Source organism: Elephas maximus, chromosome 18, assembly GCF_024166365.1.
Source record: "Elephas maximus indicus isolate mEleMax1 chromosome 18, mEleMax1 primary haplotype, whole genome shotgun sequence".
Taxonomy (NCBI): domain Eukaryota; kingdom Metazoa; phylum Chordata; class Mammalia; order Proboscidea; family Elephantidae; genus Elephas; species Elephas maximus.
In genome coordinates, this window is record NC_064836.1 from 4,581,367 (window position 1) to 4,591,310 (window position 9,944).

The window sequence follows — 9,944 nt, forward strand, 5'->3', positions numbered from 1 at the left end:
GGTCTCAGGATGATGTAGGTCTCTAGTTCATGTGGCCCTTTCTGTCTCTTGGGCTCTTAGTTGTCGTGTGACCTTGGTGTTCTTCATTCTCCTTTGCTCCAGGTGGGTTGAGACCAATTGATGCATCTTAGATGGCCGCTTGTTAGCATTTAAGACCCCAGACGCCACATTTCAAAGCGGGATGCAGAATGTTTTCATAATAGAATTATTTTGCCAATTGACTTAGAAGTCCCCTTAAACCATGGTCCCCAAACCCCCGCCCTTGCTCCGCTGACCTTTGAAGCATTCAGTTTATCCCGGAAACTTCTTTGCTTTTGGTCCAGTCCAGTTGACCTGACCTTCCATGTATTGAGTGTTGTCTTTCCCTTCACCTAAAGCAGTTCTTATCTACTAATTAATCAATAAAAAACCCTCTCCCTCCCTCCCTCCCTCCGCCCTTCGTAACCACAAAAGTATGTGTTCTTCTCAGTTTTTACTATTTCTCAAGGTCTTATAATAGTGGTCTTATACAATATTTGTCCTTTTGCCTCTGACTAATTTCGCTCAGCATAATGCCTTCCAGGTTCCTCCATGTTATGAAATGTTTCACAGATTTGTCACTGTTCTTTATCGATGCGTAGTATTCCATTGTGTGAATATACCACAATTTATTTACCCATTCATCCGTTGATGGACACCTTGGTTGCTTCCAGCTTTTTGCTATTGTAAACAGAGCTGCAATAAACATGGGTGTGCATGTATCTGTTTGTGTGAAGGCTCTTGTTTCTCTAGGGTATATTCCGAGGAGTGGGATTTCTGGGTTGTATGGTAGTTCTATTTCTAACTGTTTAAGATAATGCCAGCTAGATTTCCAAAGTGGTTGTACCATTTGACATTCCCACCAGCAGTGTATAAGAGTTCCAATCTCTCCACAGCCTCTCCAACATTTATTGCTTTGTGTTGTTTGGATTAATGCCAACCTTGTTGGAGTGAGATGGAATCTCATCGGAGTTTTAATTTGCATTTCTCTAATGGCTAATGATCGAGAGCATTTTCTCATGTATCTGTTAGCTGCCTGAATATCTTCTTTAGTGAAGTGTGTGTTCTTATCCTTTGCCCACTTCTTGATTGGGTTGTTTGTCTTTTTGTGGTTGAGTTTTGACAGAATCACGTAGATTTTAGAGATCAGGTGCTGGTCGGAGATGTCATAGCTGAAAATTCTTTCCCAGTCTGTAGGTGGTCTTTTTACTCTTTTGGTGAAGTCCTTAGATGAGCATAGGTGTTTGATTTTTAGGAGCTCCCAGTTATCTGGTTTCTCTTCGTCATTTTTGGTAATGTTTTGTATTCTGTTTATGCCTTGTATTAGGGCTCCTAAGGTTGTCCCTATTTTTTCTTCCATGATCTTTATCGTTTTAGTCTTTATGTTTAGGTCTTTGATCCACTTGGAGTTAGTTTTTGTGCATGGTGTGAGTTATGGGTCCTGTTTCATTTTTTTTTGCAAATGGATATCCAGTTCAGACAGCACCATTTGTTCAAAAGACTATCTTTTCCCCAATTAACTGACACTGGGCCTTTGTCAAATATCAGCTGCTCATACGTGGATGGATTTATATCTGGGTTCTCAATTCTGTTCCATTGGTCTATGTGTCTGTTGTTGTACCAATACCAGGCTGTTTTGACTACTGTGGCTGTATAATAGGTTCTGAAATCAGGTAGAGTGAGGCCTCCCACCTTCTTTTTCAGTAATGCTTTGCTTATTCGAGGCTTCTTTCCCTTCCATGTGAAACTGGTGATTTGTTTCTCTATCACCTTAAAAAATGACATTGGAATTTGGATCGGAAGTGCATTGCATGTATAGATGGCTTTTGGTAGAATAGACATTTTTACTATGTTAAGTCTTCCTATCCATGAGCAAGGTATGTTTTTCCACTTAAGTATGTCCTTTTGAATTTCTTGTAGTAGAGCTTTGTAGTTTTCTTTGTATAGGTCTTTCACATCCTTGGTAAGATTTATTCCTAAGTATTTTATCTTCTTGGTGGCTACTGTGAATGGTATTGATTTGGTGATTTCCTCTTCGGTGTTCTTTTTGTTGATGTAGAGGAATCCAAGTGATTTTTGTATGTTTCTTTTATAACCTGAGACTCTGCCAAACTCTTCTATTAGTTTCAGTAGTTTTCTGGAGGATTCCTTAGGGTTTTCTGTGTATAAGATCATGTCGTCTGCAAATAGAGATAATTTTACTTCCTCCTTGCCAATCCAGATGCCTTTTATTTCTTTGTCTAGCCTAATTGCCCTGGTTTAGGACTTCTAGCACGATGTTGAATAAGAGCGGTGATAAAGGGCATCCTTGTCTGGTTTCCGTTCTCAAGGGAAATGTTTTCAGGTTCTCTCCATTTAGAGTGATATTGGCTGTTGGCTTTGCATAAAAAGATGCCCTTTATTATGTTGAGGAATTTTCCTTCAATTCCTATCTTGGTGAGAGTTTTTATCATAAATGGGTGTTGGACTTTGTCAAATGCCTTTTCTGCATCAATTGATAAGATCATGCGGTTTTTGTCTTTTGTTTTATTTATGTGATGGATTACATTAATGGTTTTTCTGATATTAAACCAGCCTTGCATACCTGGTATAAATCCCACTTGATCAGGGTGAATTATTTTTTTGATATGTTCTTGTATTCTATTGGCTAAAATTTTGTTGAGGATTTTTGCATCTATGTTCATGAGGGATATAGGTCTGTAATTTTCTTTTTTTGTAATGTCTTTACCTGGTTTTGGTATCAGGGAGGTGGTGGCTTCATAGAATGAGTTGGGTAGTATTCCGTCATTTTCTATGCTTTGAAATACCTTCAGTAGTAGTGGGGTTAACTCTTCTCTGAAAGTTTGGTAGAATTCTGCAGTGAAGCCGTCCGGGCCAGGGCTTTTTTTTGTTGGGAGTTTTTTGATTACCGTTTCAATCTCTTTTTTTGTTATGGGGCTATTTAGTTGCTCTACTTCTGATTGTGTTAGTTTAGGTAGGTAGTGTTTTTCCAGGAATTCATCCATTTCTTCTAGGTTTGCACATTTGTTAGAGTACAATTTTTCGTAATAATCTGATATGATTCTTTTAATTTCAGTTGGTTCTGTTGTGATGTGGTCCTTTTCGTTTCTTATTTGGGTTATTTGTTTCCTTTCCTATATTTCTTTAGTCAGTCTAGCCAATGGTTTATCAATTTTGTTAATTTTTTCAAAGAACCAGCTTTTGGCTTTGTTAATTCTTTCAATTGTTTTTCTGTTCTCTAATTCTTTTAGTTCAGCTCTAATTTTTATTACTTGTTTTCTTCTGGTGCCTGATGGATTCTTTTGTTGCTCACTTTCTATTTGTTCAAGTTGTAGGGACAGTTCTCTGATTTTGGCTCTTTCTTCTTTTTGTATGTGTGCATTTATCGATATAAATTGGCCTCTGAGCACTGCTTTTGCTGTGTCCCAGAGGTTTTGATAGGAAGTATTTTCATTCTCGTTGCATTCTATGAATTTCCTTATTCCCTCCTTGATGTCTTCTATAACCCAGTCTTTTTTCAGGAGGGTATTGTTCATTTTCCAAGTATTTGATTTCTTTTCCCTAGTTTTTTCTGTTATTGATTTCTAGTTTTATTGCCTTGTGGTCTGAGAAGATGCTTTGTAATATTTCGATGTTTTGGACTCTGCAAAGGTTTGTTTTATGACCTAATATGTGGTCTATTCTAGAGAATGTTCCATGTGCGCTAGAAAAAAAGTATACTTTGCAGCAGTTGGGTGGAGAGTTGTGTATAAGTCAATGAGGTCAAGTTGGTTGATTGTTGTAAGTAGGTCTTCCATGTCTCTATTGACCTTCTTACTGGATGTCCTGTCCTTCTCCGAAAGTGGTGTGTTGAAGTCTCCTACTATAATTGTGGAGCTGTCTATCTCACTTTTCAATTCTGTTAAAATTTGATTTATGTATCTTGCAGCCCTGTCATTGGGTGCATAAATATTTAATATGGTTATGTCTTCCTGATCAATTGTCCCTTTTATCATTATGTAGTGTCCTTCTTTATCCTTTGTGGTGGATTTAAGTCTAAAGTCTGTTTTGTCAGAAATTAATATTGCTACTCCTCTTCTTTTTTGCTTATTGTTTGCTTGATATATTTTTCCATCCTTTGAGTTTTAGTTTGTTTGTGTCTCTAAGTCTAAGGTGTGTCTCTTGTAGGCAGCATATAGACGGATCGTGTTTCTTTATCCAGTACGAGACTCTCTGTCTCTTAATTGGTGCATTTAGTCCATTTACATTCAGCGTAATTATAGATAAATAAGTGTTTAGTGTTGTCGTTTTGATGCCTTTTTATGTGTGTTGTTGACAATTTCATTTTTCCACATGCTTTTTTGTGCTGAGGCATTTTTCTTAGTAAATTGTGAGATCCTCATTTTCGTAGTGTTTGACTTTAATTTTGTTGAGTCGTTACGTTTTTCTTGGCTTTTATCTTGAGTTATGGAGTTGTTATACCTCTTTGTGGTTACCTTATTATTTACCCCTATTTTTCTAAGTAAAAACCTAACTTGTATTGTTCTATATCGCCTTGTGTCACTCTCCATATGGCAGTTCTATGCCTCCTGTATTTAGTCCCTCTTTTTGATTATTGTGATTTTTTTACATATTGACTTCCGTGATTCCCTGTTATGAGTATTTTTTTAATTAATCTGAATTTGTTTTTGTGATTTCCCTATTTGAGTTGATATCAGGATGTTTTGTTTTGTGACCTTCTGTTGTGCTGGTTTCTGATAGTATTGGTTTTCTGACCAAACAATATCCTTTAGTATTTCTTGTAGGTTTGGTTTGGATTTGCAAATTCTCTAAACTTGTGTTTATCTGTAAATATCTTAATTTCGCCTTCATATTTCAGAGAGAGTTTTGCTGGATATATGATCCTTGGCTGGCAGTTTTTTTCCTTCAGTGCTCTGTATATGTCGTCCCATTCCCTTCTTGCCTGCATGGTTTCTGCTGAGTAGTCTGAACTTATTCTTATTGATTCTCCCTTGAAGGAAACCTTTCTTTTCTCCCTGGCTGCTTTTAAAAGTTTCTGTTTATCTTTGGTTTTGGCAAGTTTGATGATAATATGTCTTGGTGTTTTTCTTTTTGGATCAATCTTAAATGGGGTTCGATGAGCATCTTGGATAGATATCCTTTCGTCTTTCATGATGTCAGGGAAGTTTTCTGTCAGGAGTTCTTCAACTATTTTCTCTGTGTTTTCTGTCCTCCCTCCCTGTTCTGGGACTCCAATCACACGCAAGTTATCCTTCTTGATAGAGTCCCACATGATTCTTAGGGTTTCTTCATTTTTTTTAATTCTTTTATCTGATTTTTTTTTCAGCTATGTTGGTGTTAATTCCCTGGTCCTCCAGATGTCCCAGTCTGCATTCTAATTGCTCGAGTCTGCTCCTCTGACTTCCGATTGCGTTGTCTAATTCTGTAATTTTATTGTTAATCTTTTGGATTTCTACATGCTGTCTCTCTATGGATTCTTGCAACTTATTAATTTTTCCACTATGTTCTTGAATAATCTTTTTGAGTTCTTCAACAGTTTTATCAGTGTGTTCCTTGGCTTTTTCTGCAGTTTGCCTTATTTCATTTCTGATGTCTTGAAGCATTCTGTAAATTAGTTTTTTATATTCTGTGTCTGATAATTCCAGGATTGTATCTTCATTTGGGAAAGATTTTGATTCTTTTGTTTAGGGGGTTGTAGAAGCTGTCATGGTCTGCTTCTTTATGTGGTTTGGTATGGAATGCTGTCTCCGAGCCATCACTGGGAAACTAGTTTTTCCAGAAAATCCGCTAAAAAAAATGCAGTCAGATCCCTATCAGAACTGCCTTTGGGTTATAACTGCTACCTTGTTCCCTGTAAGGATGAAAGTCTGAGATTTGGATTATATATGCTTGGTTGTAGCTGGTTCTGTGTTTTTAGTCCAACTAGGGGTGGATTTTTGGTCCCTGTTTTTTTTTTTCTTGTTGTTGTTCCTTCTCTCAGGCTGAAAGAGTGGGTTAGGAAAAGACCAAAAGAAAAAAAAGGGGGGGGGGAAGCAAAGCCGCTGCGGAGCCAGAGCCATTCTCCCTCTGGCTCAGGCAATTCCAATGTTAATGAAGCCGCCTGACTGGGACGCTGGCTCCAGGCTCCGAAAACAATCGCCACTTCCCCGTATTTGTTCGTTTTCCGTCTCTAAATCTGTGTTTGTTGTTCAGGGTTCGTAGATTGTTATGTACTTGATCAATTCACTTGTTTTTCCGAGTCTTTGTTGCAAGAGGGATCCGAGGTAGCGTCTCCCTAGTCCGCTATCTTGGCCCCGCCTCAAGACTATCTACCTTAGTTTTAAAAACCATTTGCTAGATGACGATTCCAAATTATGCCCAGTGCTCTATTCTGATAACCAGGCTTACCTAACTCTCACAGTTTGGGTTCCCAGGGATGTAGGGTCTGAGATGGAAATTAGCAAGCAAGAGGTTTTGGGGGAGTATCCTGGGATCACACTTCGGAAGGGAGGGACGGAAGCAGGATAGGAGAAGTTGAGCTGCAGTGCAGTTTCAAGATAAGCCTCAACCAAACCGGTGGGGAGTTTTTAAGCTGGGTTTACCCTTTAGAGTTGTCCCGAGTTGGGATGAGGATGCCTTTCCTTTATAGTTTCTGTTGTTTCTATTGGCCAACCATAGACAGTTGGCAGTCTATTCTGGGATGGAGCCATGACCTTGGGAGAAGAGACTCCATTTAGCTAAGGCTGTTACTCTAGGGGGAAACCCTGGTGGCGTAGTGGTTAAGTGCTACAGCTACTAGCCAAGGGGTCGGCAGTTCGAATCCGCCAGGTGCTCCTTGGAAACTATGGGGCAGTTCTACTCTGTTCTGTAGGGTCGCTATGAGTCGGAATCGACTCGACAGCACTGGGTGGGTTTTTTTGGTTACTTTAGGGAGCTGATAATTGGGAGTTTTCTGCCAAAGCACACCCAGCTGCTAGGAAAGTAAGCTCTTCATTTATCACACCATCAAGTCGATTCCAATATATGGCACCCCCCCATGTGCAGAGTAGAACTGCTCTGTAGGATTTTCAAGGCAATGGCATTTTGGAAGCAGATTGCCAGGTCTGTCTTCTAAGGCATCTCTGGGAAGGTTTGAATTGCCAACTTTTCAGCTAGTAGTTGAGCACAAACTGTTTACTATTTTCATTTCACTAGCCCACAGACACTTCAAAAATAACATTTCCAAAACTGAAATTTTCATGTTAGTACTCACTCCCTCACACTGCTTCCTCCTCCAATTCCTCCTATCACAATGATATGGCCACCTCATCTGCTTAGCTAAGCCAGAAACTGAGATGTGCTTCTAAACTCATTTCTCTGCCTCACTCCCATTCCATGTCTAATCAATTACCAAGTCTCCATGATTTTATATCCTAATTATCTCTTGTTTTTGTCCAGTTGGCACCATTCCTGCTCTTGCCTGGATGATTGTGTTATTTTCCTGAGTGTTTTCCCTGTGCCTATACTTTTCCTGCTTAAGTCCAGTTTCTTCATACTGCAGTCAGCACTATAAGCATGTCATTTCATCTGGTGATTTCCTGTCTTAGGCTAGCTTCTCTAGAGAAGCAAAGCTGGCAAAGTGTGTGTGTGTGTGTGTGTGTGTGTGTATAAACACTGGTGGCATAGTGGTTAAGAGCTACATCTGCTAACCAAAAGCTCAGCAGTTCGAATCCTCCAGGTGCTCCTTGGGAACTCGATAGGGCAACTCTACTCTGTCCTATAGGATCACTATGAGTCAGAATTGACTCGACGGCAACTATTTATATATCTACAGAGTGCCTTGGCACTCCCATCTGGGTGGGAAAGAAAGAGAGATTTATTTCAAGAAAATGGCTCACGTGGTTCTAGAGGATGGCAAGCCCCAAGTCTGTGGGTCAAATGTCAGGCTGGAGGCTTCTTCTGACCTACCTAGCTTCAGGGGCTGACGAATCCAAGATTGGCAGATAATACGGGAGACTGCTGGCCCAAGTCCCATGAAATAGATGTCAGATGATGACAAGCCAGGTGCAGCAACCAGACCAAGAAGAAGCCAGTGAGCTTTGCCAGAACGCCCATGTATATTGAATGTAGGCCACACCCTCAAGAAACTCCCCTTCCAACTGATTGGCTGATCACATCAGATCATATCATGGAGGTGATTACATTATATCACAAAGCGAAGGGTAACGACATCATTATATAACTGCCAAACTGCATCATTATAAGTGCCAAACCATTGAGAATCATGGCCTAGCCAACTTGACACACAACCAATCTTCGAGAATCTTTCATCTAGCCTACAAAGGACTTCACCATCCAACCTCTCCAAGTTAACCTTGTTCAATTTCTTCTTCACTCTTTCTGCTCAGTCCGTATTGGATTTCAATAAACTTCTTGGAAATAGTATGTTCTTTGGTGTTTTTCCCCACGTGATCCTTCCTCTACCTGAAATGCTTTTCCTTCTTCTTTTCAACTCTCAGTCTACATATCCTCTGCTGGGAGAAGCAATTTTTGTGCATCCTAGACAAGGCTGTTTGCCTTGGCATTCACTGCCAAAACAGTAACTTTTCTGGCACATATCGTCTTATTTGTTTTATATCTTTCTTCCTCATGAGAACACAAGCTCCATAAGTGCAGAAACAACGTGTTTCTTATTCATTGCTGTATCTCCAGTCCTATCATAATGCCTAGTACATGGTATATGCTCAATAAATACATGATTTTGCATGTACTGTTCCCTGAACTTGGAATGTCTTTTCTAGGCTTGTAAATCTCAGATTTATTTTTTTTTTCAGGTGGCTTTCAGTGCCCCACTCAAAGACCAAAAAAGTTACTTGCTGTCTTCCCTGTGCCACCATTTTACCTAATATATGCTTGCATGTTGAACTTACCATACTTTGTTTATTTAGCATTTGGAGTTTACAAACTGGAGGCTTGTGAGCCCCACTGGATCCTTGCCCATAGGATTTATGTTTAGTTCTTAATGTTGTGTATAAAAATCAGTAGATTTCACAATTGACAAATTAGGATATATGGCAAAACTTGGTGCATAGTCCCACATGACAATTATTCACCTCGAGCAAGGAAGTAGCTGTCCACGTTAAACTGAACATGGCACCAGAAATACCACTAGATCTTCCACAATCATCATCCACGTAACATGCCTGGCCCTTTAGCATTTGAATTTGAACCATGAGTGCCTGTGTGCCTATTCTACTAGATTATAAGTTCCTTGAAAGAATGAGCTGAATGTTATTCATCTCTGAATCCTGCACTACCTACCGTGTGTCCTGGAATATACCAACTGCTCAATAAATATTCATTAATCGATAGGCTGATAAGTTGACTGAAAAAGACTGATGATTTTCTACTGGTATTTAATTTATATCAAATTTCAGTGTTATAGGAACCACAATGAAAAAGTAGTTACATTTACAAAGGCTGAAGAGCAGTCATCTCTCATTTAATCAAGTAAATCTTCTAATATTATGCACAGTGTCTTATCTCTAGTGTGTTTGGTTATTTAATGTTGACATAAATTAAAAGGAATAGAAAATCCTAATATTAATGCAGATGATAAAGGCAAATGCAATATATTTGTACATATATTGAAAACAACAATATAGTCCAGTAAATGGGCATTAGGGTAACAAAAATATGTTGATCTATATTTAACAAATGGAGGGCATACATTAAAGGTTAGGTTACATCTCAAATCATCCAAACTAGAAATGAAACAACAACATTTTTGGCTTTTATTTAAAAATAAAGGAAATAGCCAGCATGATCAATTTAGATTAAAATTTTCAAGTAATTAAAAAGCTATGTGTTTTTAGCTCAACATTTTTCTTCTAAAATTATGTTTTATAAAGGATTTTGTGATGTGTTGAAATATTATTCTTTCTGCCATTCATTTTATGTCCTTAAGT